This window comes from Leuresthes tenuis, unplaced genomic scaffold, assembly GCF_036924035.1.
Source record: "Leuresthes tenuis unplaced genomic scaffold, fLeuTen1.0.hap1 SCAF_8, whole genome shotgun sequence".
In the NCBI taxonomy this organism is placed as follows: domain Eukaryota; kingdom Metazoa; phylum Chordata; class Actinopteri; order Atheriniformes; family Atherinopsidae; genus Leuresthes; species Leuresthes tenuis.
Window position 1 is genome coordinate 31,582,014 of NW_027325362.1, and position 24,131 is coordinate 31,606,144.

At 41.9% G+C, this 24,131-nt stretch overlaps 1 protein-coding gene across 3 annotated transcripts in view; it reads left to right on the forward strand.

Moving 5' to 3' along the window:
* Positions 1-24,131, forward strand: part of LOC140313410 (uncharacterized) — a 435,793-nt gene that overhangs the window by 387,897 nt on the left and 23,765 nt on the right. For 2 of the 3 annotated variants that reach the window (XR_011917041.1, XM_072391503.1), the window contains exons 1-2: positions 968-1,078; positions 2,519-2,655. The exons of the other annotated variant lie outside the window; for it this stretch is intronic. The gene's annotated coding sequence lies outside the window, so the exon portion shown is untranslated. Of the gene's footprint in view, positions 1-967; positions 1,079-2,518; positions 2,656-24,131 lie in introns of those variants that run through there. 3 annotated transcript variants of the gene reach the window in all.

Genomic DNA, 24,131 nt, shown 5'->3' on the forward strand with positions numbered 1-24,131 from the left:
TTTGAGGACATAAACTCAGTGTCCTCAATTTCATGGACTGTTTGGGGTATTTAGTCTGATTATTAGCATATTTTTTAAATAATACTATAATTTTGGCCTAAGTTGAGTTGGTTTGTATAATGTATTCTTCATTGATTCACTGTGATTAATTCAGGTTTATTCAGCCCATTTACAGAACAAACAGATGCATGCTGGAGAACCTCTGCATATAAAAGGAAATATGCTATTGAAGCGTTCTCAGCTGATCTGTGCAGAATGAAAAGGACATCAGTGAACGCCTGAACTCCTAACTGTCAGCAAAGTGTAGGTCAAAGCAGCCTCTGCAAGGTGAAATAAGGTGTCGTACTTCCTTCACATTTGAACAAGTTTGCATTTTGTTGTATTCATAATAATTCATAAAGACAGTGTTTTCATTATTTATTCATGTGTCTTATTTTTGTTTTGCACAGAGTTTTGTAAAGGATACATGGAATATTTGCTCAAGAATAGGAAGTTGACATTAATATCAAAGGTTTTGGGTTGAGAGGAGTTATGTGGTCACGACAAATTAGAAAAATGAATAAAAATTAAGGTTAAACGAGGATGTATAAAGTTTAATAATTTATCATGCCGTGAGTGCGTCTGCATACCTGTGCTTGCACCAGTCTCAGAGATCTGCAAGGTGAGATTTCGTCTCGCAGTCCTGAGCTTCTCCAAGTTAGATATATTAGAAACAATATTACCGGGAAGTGATCTAATTTATTTAACAATAAAAGCATACTTTTTGTCTACTAAAACCATTGCATAGTTTATTTGAAATTGATTATAGCTACACTTTTGTATTTTTAATATGCTGAGTAATATGCGTTTGTAATGTTCCCTCTACACCTTTGCTAAAGTCCTTTTTTCCTCCAAATGAATGACCGGAAACGAACTGTTGTCCAGGCTATAAACTCGCGAAGCTAATTTCACACCAGCGAGCAAAAGGGGGCTGGACACTGTCCAGCGTTCTTCCTACAAAAACCTCTGCAGTTGACAGAGCATAGATTTAACTGGGACAGCAGAAAGTAAGCTACGGTGACTGCGGGAGAAGTAAAAGGTATGAATTCTTCCGATTTTCGGAACTTTACGACGTGTTCGTTATGACCGGGTAACATCCCCGCTGTGATGTAGTCGTAGGGGACAAGTGGGTGGTATCTTCAGAAGACTGAATTCATGACCTGACCCCCACCCGACCTTATAATATTTATCTCCCTGTTTGTTTAAAGTAGCAAATAATGGGCGCTGCTGTTTGAATTCATCCTAAAATGCGAAGGGCAGCAAAGTTGACCCGCTGTCAACCACTGCGGTCCGTTGGGAAGTGATCGCGCGAGTTCAATTACCTCGGGACTAGTCCCGTAGTCTTCCGTTGTAGGATGCCAATCCCCGATAAAAAAATGAGCGAAGTTTGAGATTTCTTAGCTTTCGGAGCATTTACATACGGGATACAAAAGCCACTGTGGTGTAAACTACAGTATAAAACAGTCTTGAAGTCGGCATACATTTTACATCAAGACCTCAGCTAAGCTTTAATGTACTAACTTTGAAAACCGGTTATTTTAATCGTAACTTACATCCGCATAGTAAGACTGTCAATGCGGATAAACGATATGATACACTGGGGATAGTACTTCCAGCCCAGTTGCCTCGTACATACTTTCCAATGCGACTTTACAAGAATATCCACTATAAAATGACCCTGTTCGCATTTCTTCCTTAGACTATATGCTTTGGTGATAAACAGAAACGCTCGTGAGCGACCCTTGTTTTTCTTCTTTTTATTATTTTTTATTATTGAGCCTATTGAAGCGTTTTAACGCTCGTTTCCGTGGCAATGGCTGCAGTTCACACAGCGGCTGATCTCAGGCTCAGAGCTTTGATAGCTGTGGTGCTTGTTAGAAGTACAGTCTGTGGAATAACTGCACCGTTGTGCTGGCTTGCTTAACGCTTTATACACCTAACTGTTTCATGATATGACAAAAGGAGGGCTGTGAGACAACCCCTTTGAACTTCTGTAAATCTATTCGGTAGAATTTTTTTAAAGGACACTCACAAGAACACTTGTACACATTGCTATAGGAAGTAAAGTAATCCGATTACACGGAGTTCTAAATTGAAAGAGGAAATGATAGTTTTCACGTTGACTGACGAGAGAGAAATTAATTTACATGGGCTATATTCTATATTGAGCGCTTAGTTCTGACCTTTTTGAAGCACAAGTAGGGCCCCAAGAATGATTTAATGTAGTATAGTAAGGTCACACATTAATAGAAAGGATCAGATTACTTGAACAAAGTGATGAAGAGGAAGATAAACCGTGTGAGTGTAGTGCATCAAAGGGTACATGCTTTGATTTATTTTTGTTTGCTTGATGTTTGAAATGTTTCACTATGTCTTCTTTTTGTGGTCGTATTGGTAGTTGTTTGCTGAGGTAAGCGTTCAACCATCCAGTGCACGGGTAGTTAGTTGCATTTTAAAGGTAATCTGTTATCTGCAATAGGTCTTAGCAAGCCGAGCTCCCAGCCCTGCTCGTTCACCCGTCCGTCTCTGTCTTCCCTTGGGATGAAGGTCAGCTTGGTTCCCAGGCAGAAAAGAGTGTGTGGCAGAGCGAGGAAAAGCTTTCACACCGAGGACGATGTAAGTATTATTCCAGCAGTGTAACTGTCCCGCGGGTAAGTGGTGAGAATATGCCAAAACACCAAAATCCATGCAGCTTGCAGATTCTGACAAAAAAAAATCACCCACACCTCAGTTGCTAATTGTTCTGTCAGACAGTATTTCTGTCCATTAAGATCTCTCACACAGAGATTTGGTTTAGTTTAAATGTTTCACTGATTATGATATTGATGAACCCAGTATGAAGTGTTAGCAGTTAGTAACAGAGTCAGAGACGTTTTGTAGCACCAGAACTGTTAGAAGATGTTTTCCTGTAGTTTACATGATGTATTCCGAATAAATGCGTTGTTTCCATGGAGATTGCACAGGAAATGCTTTAGTTAGCTGAGTGCAGCTTATGTCCTTGTGAGTGCGCCTGCTTTTGTGCATTAAATGTAAGTTTGTTAGGTTGTATGAGTGTGTAAGCCAGGTTGTTTATGTTGATCTAGGCCTCTAAGCTCTTTGTTGTTTGAGGAGGGGTCTCCGGCCTCGCTGGGCTGACCTCAGGGTTGCCATGGAGACACCAGGAGCCACTTCCTGAATTCTGGGCCCATCCCGCAATAGGACAGGGGATCTAGAGTCAAACTCATGATTGGAGTGGAAACAAGGGAGGAAGCCAAACCCCATTCCGTTTTTCATATAATTATTCTAAGAAATACAAAGAAAATACTGAAGAGTTGGGGTTGAATCAAGCTCAGACAAAAAGAATATATATATTTTTTTTACACTGATATATTAAAACAATGATATAACATGGTAAATAAAGTGGTTTCCTTCAAACCCTAGTTTAATATCCAGTTTAAGGTAAAGCAGGTTCTGGGTAAAAGCTTCATCTGTATTCGTACTGCTTTGCTTTTTACTACAGCTAAAATGGATGCCTTTTTTTTGTGGAATATTACTAGTTTGGACTGATCAGAAATGAAGACAGTAAAATCACTTTAAACAGAGCTGATTTAAAGAAATGCAATACTACTTAGGAAAAATGTTAATACAACTTTAATGTCGGTATGTTAAGTATCAAACTTGTCTTCATTCCCAGGGGAAGCCATAAAGTCCAGTTGTGTCAGAGATGTACAAAGATGTGCTTCGACACTGTGATCGTTAGACGCTGATAGAAAATGCACAAAGCATAGTTCTGGATTGTTTACTCCCGAACAAGCGACCAGGTCCTCGTAAAAGAGCCCAATGTGAGACCAGTTTGCGATGGCTTAGTGCTCACTTCTTTGCTTTCTGATCCTTTTTACTTCTGGTTCGAGTGGGCTGCCAATAACCAGAAGGTTGACGGTTTGATTCCCACTCTCACTGCTCACAGATTGGTGAACTGACAGCTGAAGGGCTGGCAGCCCACCTCCTTGCCACGGCCGAGGTGCCGTTGAGCAAGGCACCGTACCCCCGGGCACTTTGAATGGCTGCCCACCGCTCCAGTGTATATGGCATCTGTCTGCATGAGTGTGTGACCCTGTGCATGTGTGTGTGTGTGTGTGAGCCAACAGGTGCCAACTTGGACGGGTTAAATATTTAGGAGTAATTTAGTGTATTTCCTGTATCTACATGACAATAAGTCTGATCTTAATGAATTAATGTTTGTATTTATATGAACTGTTAATTTCCTGGTGATGATGCTGAAACTACTTCGTCAGGCTTTGGAACTGAAACTACAGGGCTAGGTTTAGGGGAAAAAAATGTGGTTAAGTTTGAGATACAACACCATACAACTACAGCCCGCTTATTGGTTTAATGATGCTGAAATGCACCACGTCGCTTCCACATTGAAAACTGATGCTTAAGGTCTTCCTCTTCGTTGAATTACTATGGCAAGGGGTCTTGACAAAACAGCAGAAAGAATTTTCTGAAAGTATTGACAACCTAAACAGCCTAAACATTCACTTTGAATTATTACGCTCACAAAAGAGTAGTTGCTGACTGTGCTTTGTGATCTTTAGACGGAGAAAATTTGTTAAGCTAAGCTAACAAAACTGACCAATCCTTGGCTCTGGTTTTGTAAATAATGCACACAAGAGTTGTCGACACCTTCTTTCAATACCAAAATACATTTTCCTGAAAAGTTGAGCAAGTTCTCTACGCTTAAGATAGCAGATAATGGTCACTAAAATAAATAAATGCATGCGCCGTAGCTTGTTTGTAATGCCAATTATAGAAAACGGGTTCATTCTCAAGTGTGCAGCTGGCGTCTGGTGGTCTTCATCCAAGGGTGTTGAGGAACATTAACTCGACTTTTTTGTGCTTAACGAGTCAACGGCGTTAATGATAAGAGTTCTGGTTTCACGGGCCACAGGCTCTGTAAGTATTCAGGACCCTGATCGGAATATCCGGGAGTCTTTTAAACTGCTGACTGAGACAGATGTATAAGGTCAACTTGACAGAGAGGGAGAACCAAGCAGGAAGTGAGGCCGTTAAAGAGAGAAGGACTGTGCTATCAGATGAAGAATGGATAGACTCGCACACTGCTGTGGGAAGGATGTGGCTAATGGCAGGCGTCTGATAATGAAGACGCTTGTTTAAGTTGGATTCTGATTCCATGGAGAGCTGTATAAGTGGGTGTAGTGACTCGGGAATGGTAATGTTCACCGGGAATGTTTCTGTGTTAAACGCTTTAGCTTCTGGGTGCCTGGCTTAACGGTGGAAAGTCATTTGACGTCACCGCTGCGGAAGGAAACCTGTAAATGTAAAATCCACAAAACTGAGCAGTAACTAGCTAAATGGAGGTTTCAGCTCAACAGTCAAGGAATCCAGGTACTCAGTCACCAATTACTGTAAGCTCCAGTGTCAGGAGTGTTCACTGTGGTTGCTGGGGCTGGTTACGGTGTGTCTGCCTCTATATGTTGTCTGGCCTATGAAGGCATCCTTTGTGTGAGATTGCATTTATGAGATAGGAAAAATATCATTATGCCTGATGATTCCTCGTGTTCATTTTGTTGACTGATGTTGATTAACACCATGTCTTCAAATCAGAGTTTTTGTTTTTTGGTCAATTTTCACTCCTTTAGACTTTTAACTCAGAATGGTTGAAGCATCTCGTCTCTTTAAAGCCTTTAAGATGTGTGCTGGTAGGCCTGGAAAAACAACAATTCTTTTGGGAATTTTCTTTTTTAACCTGGGAAAATTTGTGGGTTAGTATTTGCTTCCAAAATTGATAGTGCTGTAATTGTTGAATGAGTTTAATTGATTGTTTTTTGGGTAAATTAGAGGCCCTCGGTTAGCGTCAGGCCTCTATAGAGCTGCATTTTACCTACAAATTAATAAGCACCTCGTAAGGTTATTATAAATGGAAATTATTCTAAGATCTGAAATGAGCTTTTAATAATGTTACAGTTTATATTGATTCATGAATGTAGAACCCTCAGTTTCTTGTTTTGCATGGTAGATGACAAAGATCCAGTTGTTCTCAGTAAGAATACAATAATTTGATCATTTAATTCATAAAGCGATGCATTGTCATTCAATAGCTCCAGTGCCCTAAAATCTATTTCACTTTGTATTGTATTGATAAACTTAGTTGCTAAGATCAGTTTAGTCCAAAAAGCGCCAATAATTTTAGTCACGTAAACCTCTTACTTATTCAAGTAGGTCGCAGACTATTTCCATTTCAGAGTAGAGAAAGTGAGGGATTGATAGATTGGATTGGTTTGAGCTCAAAGAAGTTGACCTTTAGCAGCAAGACAGTGACTTACCCCTGAATGAAAATAAAAAGGAACAGAAAATAGTTTGACTTGTGGGAACCAGAATCATGATATGTAAAACGAACCGAGAGCAGCAGAATACTTAGTACCTTAAACTCGTAGGCGATGAAACAAGAGAAGCTGCCGTACTTCAAAGGTTCTCTTTGGCACATAACACAGCTAGAGGTCATCTGAAATGCCCGGGTCCTTGATTTACTGTACCTTTAATGGTGCGCCTGCCCTGCTGAGGCTTTTTCATTGTGTGGAGCACTTGTGGAAGTGCCTCCTTGACTGGATGAAAGAACACAGACATAGCGGCTGCCACACTTTAAAGGTTCCCTCTGTGGCAACTTTGAAGCGTTGGTGTGATATCTGGGAACTCAGATTTACTGGACACAGATCTGACTCTTTACATCAGCTCTTTGCAGAGCAACACCGGGGATTTCGTACTGACAAATGAGTCTGGACTTTTTCCAGTTGTTGTTCACACATACATTTCACAGTGACGGATTCTGTGCCGGTGATGCGCTCCCACAGCTGGAAATATGAGGGAGGGAGTCGGGAGGGTGCAAAGGGAGGGTCTGTTAAGCACACAAGAGGCAGTGCATTGCGCAGAAAGTTCACTGCTGAAGTTGCTGAGTTTTGTTTTTCCAGGAATGGCCGATTTGGCTCCTTTAAGATTTTTTTTTTTGCTTATTAATATCCCATGTAAACTGAATAATACTGAAAGTCAACATACACGTCAGCAGAAAAGGTTTTGAAGCAGCAGCTTTCACTAGCATGCACATCTTCGGTGGATTTTATTAGGGAGCAGAGTGAGTATTGTGAACTTTGGCATTGTCACATGCTGCTCCTCCAAAATGTTTCTGTGAAATTTCTGAAAAGCGTGTGAAAACGGCTAGCTAGCCTTTGCCATGCACGAGGAACATTTGCAATGCAATCATTTTTATAAAATCTATCCCACTTTTTCCTCCGTTCAGCAGCTTGCCATCACAATATTGTACCTTCAGTAAAGTTTCTTCTCTGAGCAGAACTTCTCTTCTAAATCTGTATTGAGAATATTGATGTCATTGTCATGTCTTTACATTAGCTTAGCTTGCTTAGCAGGGTAGCATGGTGAAAAAGGCAACATGCCGGGGACTCTTTAGTTCACAGATCCACATGTGAGCCGTCCTTTTGACCGATACAGATGTTGAATGCTGAACCTATATTTTGTATCTGTAAGGTGAGCTATGTTGTGCATAATTTCACGTCAAAATAATTCTGTAGTTGAAGACCATGAACAGACATTTAAAATGTCGTAATGTTGATAAATCCATTTTCCATTTTCTATAGCCGCTTAATCCATCGGTCGGAATGCCTAGAGAGAACATTTACGCTCCACACAGAAAGGCCCCAACCGGGAGCTGAATGTTGATTAATGTTTCTACTTTTCATTAATGATAAAGTTACTTTTGGAATGTAAAATGTTGCAGATAATTCATGCAAAAAGAAATGTAACCACTGTGATTACTTTATCTAAGTATCTTAACTACATATTACAGAGAGTAAAGGTTGCTTAAGATTGTCTTCTTCACTGATTTGTGAATAATATAAGATAATGGTCTATAATGGCCCACTGTAACGGTCCAAGAAAAGCTCTCGACATCTTTTGAGTCAAATCCTTGTTAGGACTTTAAATTGAAACACTAAGGCGCTCCCACTCTGAACTCACATGCTTCCACTGAAGGAAAGAGGAAGGTAGAAGAGTTGGGTATCCAGAGGTGGGGCTGACAGCTTGGGCACTTCGCTGAAGTCGAGGGTCACAGAAGGGAGTCCGTGCATACAGCTTTCATGCACCAAAAAGGCCTGTACATGCTCCACATTTGTGAAAACTTACCACCTACTTTGACTCTTTTTTCCCACCTCCTCGGCAATCTCTAATAGTAACAACAAATTGATCAACTCCTTGATCACCTCAAAAACTGCCATCTATGCCATTGTCACCGTGCTGTCGCTGTATTATTGTTTCTGCCAGATTCCCACAATGCTTTGAGTGCGTGACGTGTCCTGCAGTGGGAGGGCCCTACGAGGACTTCCCAGGAGTCGTGCACTTGAGTTTCTTGTGAAGCATGACATGTCCTGGCCAGAACTAACTTTCTTTGTTCTTGTTCTTGCCACCTCAAGAACAAGAACAAACTGCTTTGTTCTTGCAGAGTACGTACAGGCCTTCACATCAAGTCGATCATGTCCAGTGGATAGCGTGCGTGATGAGCATGGTTTAACGGAAAGCAGTGCGAGTCGATTTGATTTGAGAAGTGGAGACAAATATTATAAAACAGCGCTCAAATCAAGTCAAACGTAAGAGAGATGAACTTATTCTGCCTTTGATGGCGGCACAGTCACTGCTCAGACAGCAGTACCAGAAACCGTTCCTGAGAGGAGCGAGTTGGATAAGATGGAGCATGAGGCAGTATGACTGAGTTTAGGTAGCTGGGTGCAGACCAGTGACATGAAGATGTTTTTAATGGCTGTGGGTAGCCAGTGGAGCTCAATGAAAGACGTGCCCTGGACTATCAGTAGGGGTTTCACTGCGGATGCTGGGTGACCTCCTAGAAGAGTATTGCAAGAGGTATTGACTTAGTACTTCATGGGGTAGAATATATTTGTGGAAAATGTAGTTAATTTGATTTATAAACTGTGCTGCAATGAGATCTGAAGTTGATTGAGATTGTTTGGCTTCACCTCTGGGGAGTCGTCATGTTCAAATTTAATTTGCACAGAATGACAACATTTCAACAAAATGGCCAATTTCTCAATTATTTCAGGGAGAGACATTTAATATGAGGGTTTCTTCTTGTGATGTCCTTTTCATACACCATGTGATTGCCACACTGCTTGTATAGAGCTAATAAAAAGCTACTAAAGGAAGCTTGAAGTCTCCGTCTAATTTCCAGTTTCCAAGCCACTGAAGGTCATGACTCGGATACCTTTTCTTTTCCCCCCTTCCACTTACAAGGATTCGGTCCAGCTAAAATGCCACAGTTGTTTTGGTCGTGAGCAGAGTCAAAAGTTTAGATTTTATCAAAGCAGGGGCTGCTGGGTGGATTGCATGAAAACCAAACTGAAAAAGTGCCCCCATGTCATGCACTTCCAGGTGTATGCTTTTACTGATAAGATGGGAGCTGTTGGATAGATTTTTTAATTTCTCAGCGTACAGTAGAGAAGGAAACAGCGTGGTGCTAGTTACAATTCACTCATTACTAATACATGAAGTATTACTAAAAAAAGCCATTTAAAAAGAATATTCTATTTAAAATGTTAAAAATCATCCTACCTATTTTCTCCAAAAAGTTAGTCTGTTTATTGAACAAGATATATAGTTTATTCTATTTGATAAATATTTGTTGATGTGTCCTGTAAGTTTGGAACGGGGCACTTTTCACCCAGAAATCCCCTCACACACACACTTGTGTTCTTGCAGACGGTTGTGCTGCCAGCCTGTGTGGCACCGCCACAGATTGCATTCAAACCTGCAGCAGACACTGTGAAGAAACTCTACAAGTTTGTGTGTACACCTGCCTTTATTTGCCCTGCCTTCCTCCTCCCTCCTCTGTCTTCCGCTCGCCTTCCTCCTCCTCTTCTCTCCCTCTGCGCTCTGTGTGTTAGCCGGTTGCCAAGTGCTAAGAATCTGGGGAATGCAGGATTGCAATGTGCTGATAAAGTTTGCTTTGTTCCCCAAGTGACCTGACTGAAAGAGAGTAACAGAGTGAGTAGCGCCCAAAAGTCCATACACACACAAGCATAATTGCATGTGAGCATCTCGTTCTTCTCTGAAAAGACACAGGAGAGTGGACATGGACAGGAACTGCGACATTCTAGAAAGCAGACGTACTGTGAAAGCACCATCAGTTATATAACTAGAGCTTAACAATGTGTAGTGTTGAATCTGTGAAGAAGAGATTCCTACTTCAAAGTGTCTTTTAACTGAGATTTTTTATTTTTTTTTGCCACAAGTTGACAAGATTTTTTTTTGAAGTCTTAATAAAATATCTGTGACATGCTTTGGGCAAAATACCACAGGGATCAAGTTCCATAGCACCCATCAACCTGGTTCAGACGGCAACGTTCACAGCAGCCTGTTGGTGCTGCTTTTGAGACCAGCTTTGTGCTGCCATGAAAATGGAAATATGTGAACAGATTAAACTCAACGTTCAAGCACGTTATATTGGATGAGAGTACAGTAACTAACTGTTTTCCGCACAGTTCTTCTCTTCTTGCAAAATGCACAAACCGCTGGCCAATCACAGTCTTCCCGGCTGTCGCATCCCTGGAAAAAGCTTCATTTTGTGCGCAAAGGTTGTTTCAAGCTTGGGTGGTTTGGATCACGGGAGGGTGCTGAATGCCGGCAGCCTGTTAGCATAGCTTAGCACAAAGACTGTAAACAAGAGAAGACACTGTAAATTGTCTGGTCGGGTCTAAAAATGAGAAAAATATTGATTGTTTCTATAGTTCAGATATCTCACGAGGACAGGCCTGAGTTACGTCACATTCCGTCTCTTTCCTATTTTCCATTTTTTTGTTAAAAAATACAAAAACATCTCTACCAGTTGGCGTGCTGATACTAGTATTCAACTCAAGATAGAGCTCCTGCATTACTCTTCATCTTTATAAAGACTTGGCGTGTCATATGTTGTTGCTATGAGTGACCTGAACTCATCACTTATAAGAATATTGTTAATGCACATGCAAACAAACGGCACAGAATGACAGTTTTGAAGGGTTTAAGCACAAGCTTGGCTGTGGGAATTCAGAAATGTGTGTAAACACGTGCAGAATTACACTGTTAAACAGAGTGGACATTCTTACTTGTCATGTAATCTAATTGATGGTGTCCACAAAACATACATTTCCAACCATGGCCTCCAGGCCAAGAACAATCCCAACAGTTGAGGCAGCATTTCAACTGCACAGGTGCCTGAGAAGTAAGCTGAACACTTGTTTTGTGCACTGTGCCTTTGTCCAGAATGTTTGAGCTGTATTTCACTTCCCATTCTTGCGAAGTGACTCCATGCTGTCAGGAGGTCACTGTTGTGTTGACCGAGACGTGTGTGTAGAATGTGTCCGTGTATTTAAGATTTTAAAGTGGACACACGAGTACACGCCTCAGTGTCCACGGCATCCACGACACTGACAAGAAAATGCTCAACTACAACATCAAAATCTTTTTAACCTGCTCAGCAACACTCAGTGGGTCTAGATGATGAAATTAACTCGATTATAGCTATAGTTGGGTTATGCTCCCTATCTGAGGGTAATTATCCTTGGATATATGGCGGTGAATGAACGGATCACTGGCACAAAGCATGTCATACCCCGGTATGATAGGTGACGCTGTTCCCATTTCAACTATCGCTAATAGAGCCACTTCTGGTTGACGTCTTCACCACCAACGACAACAAAACTAACATTCAACAAAGATGGCGAACGAAGAGCAAGATGAAGCTGCGTCCCTCTACGTTTGTGATGAGTTGGTTATGGCACAAACGCGATGCACAACGGCGTATTCTCCATCGTGTTGTTTATTTCTTTCAGGCGGCGGCGACAAACAACAGTAATATCGTCTCCTTCGACTTCCGGCTGACGATCGCGGGAAAAGATCTCGAGCATGCGCAGAACGCTCGATCCAATCCACTGCCGTCTACATGCACGTTTTGGTGTACGTTTGGATCGAGTTATCTCGGGGTCTTAATTCGATCGCAAGTAACCCGATCCGATTCGATTTCTTGTCAGATTAAGCTTGTTACATGAGCTGAATAGCTCAATCTTATTGTAATTTAGCCATTAATCCGATCCATTGGCCCGCAAGTAACCGCACTGAATATGTCCAAACTTACCAGCCAGATCTTTTTGCTTTTTGCTTTACATATAAATGGCTACAGCAGAACAGTAATGTCTGGTCCTGTGTAGAATCAAATGTCAGAATCATCAAGAGGCTTTACAGTTCACCTTTAAATGAGTTTTAGTACACACTGGTTTAAAAAGACTTGGCCGTTCTACAGTTGCTTGACACTTAAGATCTTTGTTAATGAAAGGGAGGGGCTTGTGGACAGGGCAGAAAAAGCCTTACTGTCTTTATCTCAGCACAGGACACACATGTGATTGCATGCTCTCGAGCTGTATCAGTCATATACACCCATCTCTTTCTCACACAGAGGCCCATTCATTTTCAACCTCTCAAAGCCATGCACACTCCTACAGACTCACTGTGCTGTGTGGTCAAGACTGGCACACACTGCTAGTTACCAAGACTGCTATGGTATCTTTTGTGTGTGTATATATATGGAGGAAGAAACAGGAAGGGAGCGTTTGGTTTGGGGGAAGAGGGTCAGACGAGGCACTGTGGGAGTCCTCCACATTCATTTGCGTGTGAAGAAGTAATTAGATTTGTGTATGTTTGTGTGTGTAGGTATGCTGAGCTGTGGGAGTGTGTATAATGGCTAAACAGAAAAGGGCAATTTGTGTTGACATTGTAAATGTGTGTGTGTGTATGTGGGTTTGGAGTTTGTAAGGTTGTGGAATGTCACATGCTGATACAATGCTTATTGGACAACAAAGCAAGCGAAAGAAAACATAGTGGAATCCATTAACTATACAGGTCGCTGCTTAGCCTCAGCCTGAGCGTGTTCTGGGAAACTAGAGAGTGAAAGCTGCAGAATATGTGAAGGTTACTGTGCAGACCTGGGGTGTGCTGAGCTATCATCTAGTGTTTTTAAATACTTTCCTCTTTTTGGCATCAGAAAAATCAAGTCATGACTCCGTTGTGCCCCAAAGTCTTGCTCTTTGCTCGATTCAATGTTTTCGAAAAGCACAAGACAACTTTTAGCTTGCTAGCATAAGAAGTGTTAGTCTAGCTTGCTAACTTTTTCATACATCCTTTCAGACAGAAAGGAGCAGAAACCTCAAACATCAGTAACCCTTCTTAATCCAAAATTCAGTCTGGAAATGCTTGGTTGTATAGACCAGAAAGCTGAAAGTAGTTTTCTGTGTCATTTAGCAGCGGGTGCTGTGCTGTCAGCTCATTCTCAGGCATGTCCTGGTAAACTCTCTGTAAAATGATCTAATGTAATGTTTGCAGAGTTGCTACCAAAATGGAGAACACTAGCGAGGACCGCATTTGCACATCCCTGTTTTAGACTGCCCCCTGACAGCAACTCAATAAGCTAATGTGTGCATCTAATTAGCCTTTAACTAATGTGCAGTTTTAGCATTCACAGACATGAATATGGTGTGAATATGGGTTCATTTAAAGACTGACAGGTGGAAATGTCTTTCATCTGTTTTTTTTTTTCCCACTTTGTTCACTTGATCTGGAACCCAGCTGCATTGATCTGTGACAAATGGAAAAAGAGGCCATAGGTGTTGCCTTCTGTCAGCCTCCTCCTTATCGTCAGTTTATATCTATATCGTCAATTTTTGCCTCCATCATCGCTCCAAAGTTTTCTCCAGAGACAAACAAAATGTCGTCATTTCCTGTAATTCATGACAGGAGCAACACAGGTTGTGACACTGGCTGACTTACTGCACTTCTCGCACAAGACTTTTCTGCAGCTTGTGCCAATCATCATAATGTAGCCAATAAATCCTAAATAATTTTTGATCTTAAAGAAGAACGGTGCAGATAAAGATCTGCTAAGGAGAGCTTGAATATAATTCCTCCCGTACTGTGTGATGATGGATTAAGCCTCTTATGCACAAGGTGGGCCTCCCTGTACTCTGTGCTTGTATGACTTTAAGATGTTAGTACTGGTTTACATGTAGAAGGCATAAAAAATATTTAAGGAAATACACCTGTGGTATTTGATCATCTGGGATTTTATCTGTATAAATCACTAATAGCAGAGTCTTGATTTACTTGCTGAGATGTCTGTGCCCCCCCCCCCCCCCCCCCCCCCCACACACACACACACACACACACACACACACATCATCATGGGCTGGTTGGCAGTCAGGGCTACTGTAAACATCCTTGACTGGAAGCTGGTGTTAGGTTCTGGGGCTTTCAGTCGGATGTTTGCAGCAGCCAACTGCTAGTACCATCGCTACATTTCACAGGCTGCACGCTATGTTACGAGTTCACACAACTGTAAGTATAGGGACCGCTGATTCTAAGAACGGTTTCATAAGACAAGCTCTAGACAGCTGTAAGAGGAGTTCAGAAAGCTCAAAGGAAAAGTAAGTGTGTCTCCCGACGAAGCTGTCCGGAACCATTTGACAGTAAAAAATGTGCGTCAACACACCAGCTTCACTTTTATATTAAAAAGCTGTTCTGTATTGACTGCTCCTATTTTTCTGCAAAACTGGATCTATGGAACTAACAATGGCTGATATTGCAGTACATGTAAGTGTTCTTTAATGTTCAAAGACAATCGAGCTGAATATTTTCTAGAACCCTGTACAGCAGGACCTGCAGGATCTAAAGGGGTAGAACGGATGTTTTGCTGTGCTCCAAGTTGTTTGTTTCAATCATTTCTGTGCAATTTTTCCATTAAAGGAACTTTTTTTTTTTTTCTCAGTTATCCATGACAGAGCAGCTCTTCTGTAACAGTGTTTTTGGACAGACGAGACTAAAGTGGAGATGTTTGGTCATAAAGCACAGCAGCATATGTATAGTGGCCAGTATCTATGATCAAAAGACAGCCTCCTAAAGTGACAGTCATGTCTGAATCACAGACTCAATAAGTGAGTCAGTCTACGTATGTATATCATGGAGATGATGAGTAAATGTGTAGCACTCTGGAACAGCTGGCTATGATAGTTGTTTCCATTCAGGTCTTTCAGTTCCCAGTGGAGGGGAGCAACTTCCTCACAAGTGTAAGGGAGGAGAGGAAGGAATGGAGTGAGAAGCATAAAGGGAAAGAGGAGCAGGATTGGAAGAGGGAGAAAGTGAGGGATCAGAGGTGAGGGCAACAGGGAGGAAAAGAGGGGAGATGAAACATGCTGTTCCATGTTTGCTCCTCTCCCCGACTCAGTGAGAGCTTCGGGGGAAGTGGGTGTAACATACACCACAGGGCCACAGACAGGGAAGTAAGGGAGGGAGGAAGGAAGGAAGGAAGCATTCTAATATTACAGACCTCTACCACCCCCCACATCCATCATACATGAATGAAAACATGCTATGCTTCTTGCAGTTTCTGTCTAAACAGTCTCTGCATTCCTTACTTGCAACTCACAAAAGCTGCTTCACATGGAAAGAGTCTCTCAAGGTTTTTTCGTGATTCTAAATATATATATATATATCTTTTTGAAAGCACCTTCCATAAAGTGTAACCTTAATGATTTTCTGTGATAAACGTTTAGGGCTACAGAATGATGCGTGTGCACTCAAAGACTCATGCACGCCTCTGAGCTCACCTAAAGTCTGGGTTGGAAAAATGTCCTCGCCTGCAGGATTTGTAACATTACAACGAGTTAAATTCCAAGCGCGCCAAGGAGGTGGTGCAGGGGTCATTTTAAGAGCTTCTCAGAATGTAGTTATTCGACCTGACCTGGAGGAATCTAATCAGATGCCTGCCCCACTTCAACTGACAGAGATATTGGGTACTAATTATTATTCAAAGTAATGTATGTTTATTTTCCTTCTAACATGCAGGAAGTCTTGCAACTGATAAAACAATAAAAGTATCTCTCTGTGGCTCCCCTGGTGAAAAATCATCATGGGCCGAAGTACATATTTCTTTTCCACAAATGTTGCCAACGAAAAGTGTTGATAGCTTGAAAGTATTCCCATTGCATCTCTCCTTTAATTGTTTTTTTTTCATAGTGCAAAAAGGAACCCAGACGTGTTGAACTGACGTCCTTCTCAAAATCAAACCACGTGTTTCACTGCAGATATACTTTCAAGTTGTAAATGTGTTTCAACATTAGACTAGATTCACCTGTTGCAAAGTGTAAGCCTACCCTTTGACCTCTGAGTTTCAGGAAGTGTAAACATCCTACACTCTCGGCGTCCGCCTCCTAGTGGCCGGGAGTGGGAGTGTTTGCACTGCCTGGCTCAGGAGCTCAACTTGCAGCTTGGAGGAAAGTTTCACCGCATCGTTCTGTCCATTGAAACGGAAACTGAAATTGCATAAACTATGTTTAGTTGAGGCCTGCACGGCTGTGTGCTGCTTAGCTCCATCACCTCACAGAGAGGGTTCCAGGTTCAACTCCCAGCTGGGGCATTTCTGTGTGGAGTTTGCATGTTCTCCCCGTGCACGTGTGGGTTCTTTCCAGGTACTCCTCTGTGTGGCCCTGTGATGGACTGGCAACCTGTCCAGGGTGTTCCCCACCTCTCGCCTGATGACTGCTGGGATAGGCTCCAGCCCCCCCACGATCCAATTGACGGATTAAGCGGGTATAGAACATTTTAGTTTAGTTGAAAATTCTAGATAGATCAGGTCACCTGTGTAGTGTAATCTCAGGTTTTAATGCTCTACGGTGTTTTTTCGATGGATTGAGCTTGGATTGAGGATTTAGGATTGGAGCTACACACACACCATCACTACACTATTTAACGAAGAGTGCAGTGTTTTTTTTTTTGTTTTTTTTTAACAATTTTTTTGACATTTGTGAAACACTATCATTCTCCCAGTGGCAGCTGTGTTAAATTTAACTTGATGCAAATGGCCGGCAGCCTATGTAAATAAATAGCTATTAAAGTTTGAAGTAAAGGATTTGGGCTATTCCTCTGACATCCTGAGCTGGACTGCTGGGGAATGTTTGCCATTCAGGACAGGAAACGGGGAGCGGCTGATCTCTGATTGGCTGGCTTCCCTGACCCAGCGACCTCGGTCATGACTGTCCCACTGGGCCTGGGACACACACATACACACTCTTCAGAGCATGTGACAGAACCCAGAGTAGCGGTCCGGAGCAAGGAGGAAATGTAGAGAATTAAATTTAAATAGTTACTTTTTCTTTTTTAATCTTTGGGGAAAACAGAAACTTGAAATCGAAACACAATGGTGTATTTTCTTGTTAATACTGAAAATACTCAATAAAGTAAAAATGATATAGTCATTGTAATGTGTGTGGTGTGTGCGTGGATTTTCTGACATGTTAGCAGTCTTGCAGCTGGAGGAAAGGCGTACAGAGGAAGCAGGGTCAGTGGGTGTTGTCAGTGTGTGTACTTGAAAGGGTGCTATTCCAGAAAATATACAATAGAACAATTTAGAATATCTATGTACAGTACATGCACGTATAAATACCTACGCAGGGAGGATTTGACCATTGAAAGTGGGAACAACTTCCCTATATCAGTGGTCTAGTCGACCACTCAAAGCACTTTTATGCATTCATTTACACACTCATACAACACCATTTAGTCTATATCCTTTTTTTAAAAAATTTATTACAGGCTACACAATTCTTTGTTCTAAACATTCACAGACACACTGATACTCATTCACTCATATACCAATTGTATGTATGTGTTGCCTACTGATACCCAAACACTCGCATACTAACGTGGTGTTTTGCCCAAGGACACTTTGACACGAGGCCGGGAAGTCAAACCACTGACCTTCTGATTGGCAGGCGACTGGTCTTCCTTCTGAGCTACAGCTGCACTCTATTTGATGAGTTTACTCCAAATAAGGCCCCAAAATTCAACAGAAAAATCTGATCCCCTCTTCTAAAATGTTGCATATTGAGAGCTTCAAGTTATAGGGAATCATTTTGTGCTGAGCCTACCACCACGTGTGTCATGTGTGTTACATTCTTAACCAACCACTGTTAAGCACAAAATTAGTAACATCTCATTTATGACTCATTCTTTTATTTCACGCGCCCCACTTATACTCATCACATGAGATTATTTACTTTGTTTTTCTCGCTTCAACTGAAGTAGAGCAGCATACTTGTTGGCTAACGAATAAATCATTTGTATCTGTGCTGTTTTACTACCGAAACCCATTTCACACATTAACTGGAGCCCTGAAATTTTCCAGACATTTTCTAACATGTTCATAAATGTTACAGTGAGAATGTCAAGGGGCTGGGTGTTTACATTAGTGTTGGATAAGGATTGCAGAGGTTTGCTTTCTGCTGATAATGCGGTCCTATGGGCTTCATTGATCTGAGACCTCTAGGGAACAACTGGGTAGTTTGCAGCTGAGTTTGTAGCAGCTAGGATGAGAACATCTCAGGGTCTTGTTCATGAGTTGGGATAGAGCAGAGTGTGAGATGGATAAGCGGATTCGGGCAGAGCCTACAGTGAGCCTGTTTGGTGGAGAGAGAGCAGAGCAAAGCTCTTGATTTACCCATCAATCTTTATTCTAGTCCTCACCAATCGTCACAAGTTTTGGGTAGTGACCGAAAAAATATCACGAATAAAACCAGCCAAAATGATCTTCCTGTCAAGAGGTCTAGGCTTTTCCTTTGGAGTTCTGTCATCTGGGATAGATTCAGAAAATAGTACATTTTCCTCCAGATTGAAAGGAGCCAGTGTAGGTGGTTTGGATGCCTTCCAGAGGTCTCCTAGGAGAAGTGATTTGAACATGTTCCACCAGGAGGAAGCCTCAGGGCAAATCCAGGATGGGATGAAGAGATTATATGACTGTCATTTGACCACAGTCAGACTTTAGGTCTTTTTTGGGGGCGCAGGCCTCACCTGGAATCTAGCTTTGCTCCTGGACCAGTGCTTAGTACACAAGGCCCTTAGGTCAAATTAACAAAACTGAACTTAAGTCAGAATCGGTGACAAAGGGCAGCCCTGACGGAGTCCAACTCTCACCGGAAACGTATCCGACTTACTGCCGGCAATGCGGACCAAACTCTGCCACCGGTCATACAGAGACCGAACGGCCCCTATCAACATCAAGGGATCTTTGTCACCGATTCTGTTCCTAACTTTTATGGACAGAATTTCTAGGCGGAGCCAGGGCGTTGAGGGTGTCCGATTTGGCGACCTCAGAATTGTTTCTCTGCTTTTTGCGGATGATGTGGTTCTGTTAGCGTCGTCAGGCCGTGACCTTCAGCTCTCACTGGAGCGATTCGCAGCCGAGTGTGAAGCGGCTGGGATGAGAATCAGCACCTCCAAATCCGAGACAATGGTTCTCAGCCGGAAAAGGGTGGAATGCTCTCTCCGGGTCGGGAATGAGATCCTTCCCCAAGTGGAGGAGTTCAAGTATCTCGGGGTCTTGTTCATGAGTGAGGGACGAATGGAGCGGGAGATTGACGGGCGGATCGGTGCGGCGTCTGCAGTGTTGCGGGCTCTGCACCGACCCGTCGTGGTGAAGAAGGAGCTGAGCCAGAAGGCGAAGCTCTCTATTTACTGGTCAATCTACATTACGTTCCCATCCTCACCTATGGTCACGAGTTGTGGGTAGTGACCGAAAGCACAAGATCGCGAATACAAGCGGCCGAAATGGGTTTCCTCCGCAGGGTGTCTGGGCTCTCCCTTAGAGATAGGGTGAGAAGCTCTGGTATCTGGTTAGGATGCCCCCTGGACGCCTCACTGGGGAGGTGTTCCGTGCACGTCCCACTGGGAGGAGACCCTGGGGAAGACCCAGGACACGTTGGAGAGACTATGTCTCTCGGCTGGCCTTGGAACGCCTCGGGGTCCCCCCGGAAGAGCTGGAGGAAGTGGCTGGGGACAGGGACGTCTGGGTTTCTCTGCTCAAGCTGCTGCCCCCGCGACCCGACCCACGGATAAGCGGTAGATGATGGATGGATGGATGGAACTTAAGTCATCACAGCAACATAACGAACAAAGTAACTCCAAACTAACTGTTCAACAAAATCCAACTGACCTCACACAAAACATAGGGGATTTAAATCCTGCCTGATCAGACCAGTCCGGAAATAATCTAACAAAGAACCAAAGCAGTTAGTTTAAAGTAACTGTTAAACTAATTCTAATCAAACAAGATTAAGTAGATAACTCAGAAATCAAAGAAAATACAAAATATATAAGAGAAATAAATGCATCATCCCCCATGATGCAGCAGTTCATGGTATGACCCAATCAGCTCTTCATGCATATCACACTGCTGCTCCAGAGGCCTCTCATCCAACAGGTCAAAATAAAAAAAACATACAAAAGTCAACTAAATATGCATGCTACAAATAGAATTTATGCATTTAAAAAATGTCAAATAAATATATATAAAGAATAATGTGTCACAGCATATGAAAATAAATCATTATGTAAAAGTGTTTGTGTATGGCAAGTTTATTTGCAGAGTACAATTTGTATACAAGGCAATTCAAAGTGAAATACATAAAATCACAAGAAGGCAAATAAAATCATTAAAACAAAATAATCAATTGATTAAATTAAAGGCAAATTGTGCAGATAAAATACTTTGAGTTGTCATATGCACAGCCAAATATAACTGTTTTCAGCCTGGATTTAAACATTGTCAGAGTTGAGGCCTGTCTCACATCTTCTTGAAGACTGTTCCAGATTATAGGAGCATAAAACTGAAACGCAGCCTCACCTTTTTAAGTCCTGACTGGGCACCAACAGGAGACCCCTCCCTGAGGTTCTCAGAGTCCAAGTTAGTTCATATGGCTCTAACATGTCAGAGATGTACTTTGGCACTAGACCATGAAGAGACTTGTACACAAGTCTTTTCTCTGAGCTACAGTAAGCCAGTGCAGAGACCTGAGCTCTGGACTAATATGGTTGTATTTCCTGGTTCTAGTCAGGACTCGAGCAGCAGCATTCTGGATGTACTGCAGCTGCCTTACAGCTCGTTTAGAGAGCACAGTGAGCAGGCCGTTACGGTAGTCTAACCTGCTGGAGACAAACTAAGTCTGGTTTAGACACTATCCCTTTGATTCTGGCAATGTGTTTTTGATGGTAGAAAGCTGCTGATGTTATTGTTTTAATGCGGCTGTTAAAGTTCAGGTCTGAGTCCAATATTACGCCTAGATTTCTAACTTGATTATTAGGTTTTAGAGAGAGAGTCTCAAGGTGACTGATAACACTTTCTCTTTGTTTCTGTGGGCCACAGACAATGATTTCAGTTTTGTCTGAGTTTAGCTGGAGCAAATTGTTTTGCATCCACATACAGATTGAACAATAGGGGTCCCAGGATGGACTACTGGGGAAACCCACAGGTCATAGCCATTTGATCTGAGACAGTTACCAATTTCAACAAAATGCTGCCTGTCCTCACGATAGGACTTGAACCAGTTTAAAGCACTACCAGAGATTCCCACCCAGTCTTCTAACCTCTCTAATAAGATTGCATGGTCAACTGTGTCAAAGGCAGCACTCAGGACCAGCAGAACTAAGACTGCAAGTCTGTGTTCAGGCGGATATCGTTTGTCACCTTGATCAGAGCTGTCTCAGTGCTTTGGTGGGGTCTAAAGCCTGATTGGAAAGTAACAAAAGTGTTGTTAGACAGGAGAAAGTCAATAAGCTGTTGGTATACAACTTTTACTTGGACATTGCCTAAGAATGGCAGGTTTGATATGGGCCGGTAGTTGTTCAGTACTGTGGCATCAAGATTGCTCTTATTTAGAAAAGGCTTAAAGACAGCAGTTTTTAAGGCCTTTTGAAATGTTCCAGTCTGGAGTGAGATGTTAACTAGATGAGCGAGTTGTGGTAACAAACTGCTCAGCAGAGAATTTAGAGATCTAGTGGGCAACTAATCAAGGCAGCAAATTGATGAACTCAGACTGCAGATGATCTCTTCGACTGTTTTGTCAGTAACAGGTGTAAAATGTTACCGACCGAAATAGAGTTACCAACCTAGCTGTGTGGCTGCAGGTGTGGCCTTCACACTCTGCATGAATGTAGCTGATCTTGAATTACAAATAGGTGTTTTATGTACATTCAGACATAAATATTATTCTATTTTATTTTGTGCTTTGTGCAGGCTTATGAGAAGTATGCTCTACACTGCTTCATAAATATGTATGTAATAAATATATATATTATAATATATAATGCAACTACACATCACATTCATATACTTTTCATGTTTTAATTTGTGTCATTTATAGGGAATAGAAATAAGAAATAAAGACAAAAAAGACCCATGAGTGGAATGCAAAAAAAAAATTTTTGCAATACAAGAAACTGCCACAAGATAGAGCCATAGTATCACTGTGTTCCCAGGAAGAGTGAACTGTCAGTGTTGCACTACCAACCTATGAGGTGCAGACATGTTTCGTTACAAGTTCAAAATTTACTGTGAATGATAATGATTTTTCATTGAAAAATGTATGAGTATAGACTGAAAAACTGTGAGCAGGTGGTGTATGAGTATGTGAATGCATTGTGCGACTGGTTTGATTTTTATTCATCAGTGATGTACATTCTCACATTGAAAGAGGTTTTCAGAGTCAGGTGTGAGCCAAAATAAAATGACAACAAGTTCCTCTAAACCGCACCTCAGAAAGCAGAAGTGCCCTTTCTTTCTACCACAAGCGAGACAAAACTGGGAATGCCCCGAAACCAAAACAAAATACAGCTGCAGCCCGTCATGAAACTGGAGTCATACTTGTGTGAATGGTCAGTATTTTCTATAGTCAGAAGTTGTTACACAATGTTTCATAAGACAGAGCAGAATGCAGCATTTTGAGCTGTGATGAGCACTCACCCAGAAGTTAAAAAACAATGTGCAGGATTACTCTACATGCAGGCATTTTCTGCAGTAACCCATCACTAAGACCTGTGCTACTCAGCCAAACTTGTTAAAGACCAAGCAGCATAACCCTTGGCAATAGCACCCCATGACACAATGGGACAACACAGCATTTGTTACTGCAGAAACTGTTAAGAAACTCCCAGAGAAAGACAAAAAAAGGACAAAATACTAACCTCACCTCCTGAAATCCCCATCATGTCCTGCATCCATGGTCTGTAAGGTTGAAGCAGTTTTGGCAGCACAAGGGGGACATGCACATGCAAGAGTTCTCATTTTCAAATGCACTAGACTGAATTTTTGGGACAAATTAAATCACAAGACATCTTGAGTGATGTATTTGATGTAATGAGTATGATCACAATCCTGAAAAGAAAATGGCAAACAGCCTCTGAAAGTGATTGATTAATATAATACACAGTTGTCTGGCAATAACAGACAGAAAAAGTGTTTTCCTCTCTTCTACGTTTATGAATGTTTTAGCCAGTAGAATTCTGGGTTTGTCGTTCAACCACAGTATTGATAACCAGTGACAGGAAGAGGATAGAAATCCGTGGCCGTTGGGCATACTGGTGAGAAAACGAGTGAGTGTTTACTCATCTCCGGCAGTGTCAGAAGCCTCACAACCTCCACTCGAGGACAAGAGAGGAGAATATTTTTGAATATCACTTTAAAGCCGCAGCAGCTTGCTGCAGAACATGCTGAGAGGAAATGAAAGACAAGAGGACAGGAAGCACATGGAGACGCCATCTGTTGTTGGGCAACAATGCAGAAAAAGTGCCAAACTGCAAACACACACACATACCCACACACATGACATAAAGCTGATGATAACAGGGGCAAGCAGAGACGACATCAAAATAATGCAAGAAAGAAAACAGAACAGATGGCAAAGCAAGGCTGAAAAATTATGAGAAGATTGTACATAAGGTAAACAACACAAGATAATTATCATCCGTGAAGATGGGGAAATAAAATGCACTATGCATTATTGCATTATTATATCATATATGATATATATATATATAAGGGCTGGGACTTCAGGCTATGGCTCTTCTTATTCTTTGCATTTCATGGTACCTCAGCTACATGATTAATCTAAGGTTACACACACACAGTCAAAATATGGCTGTACCTTTATTTACCATTTTCTCTC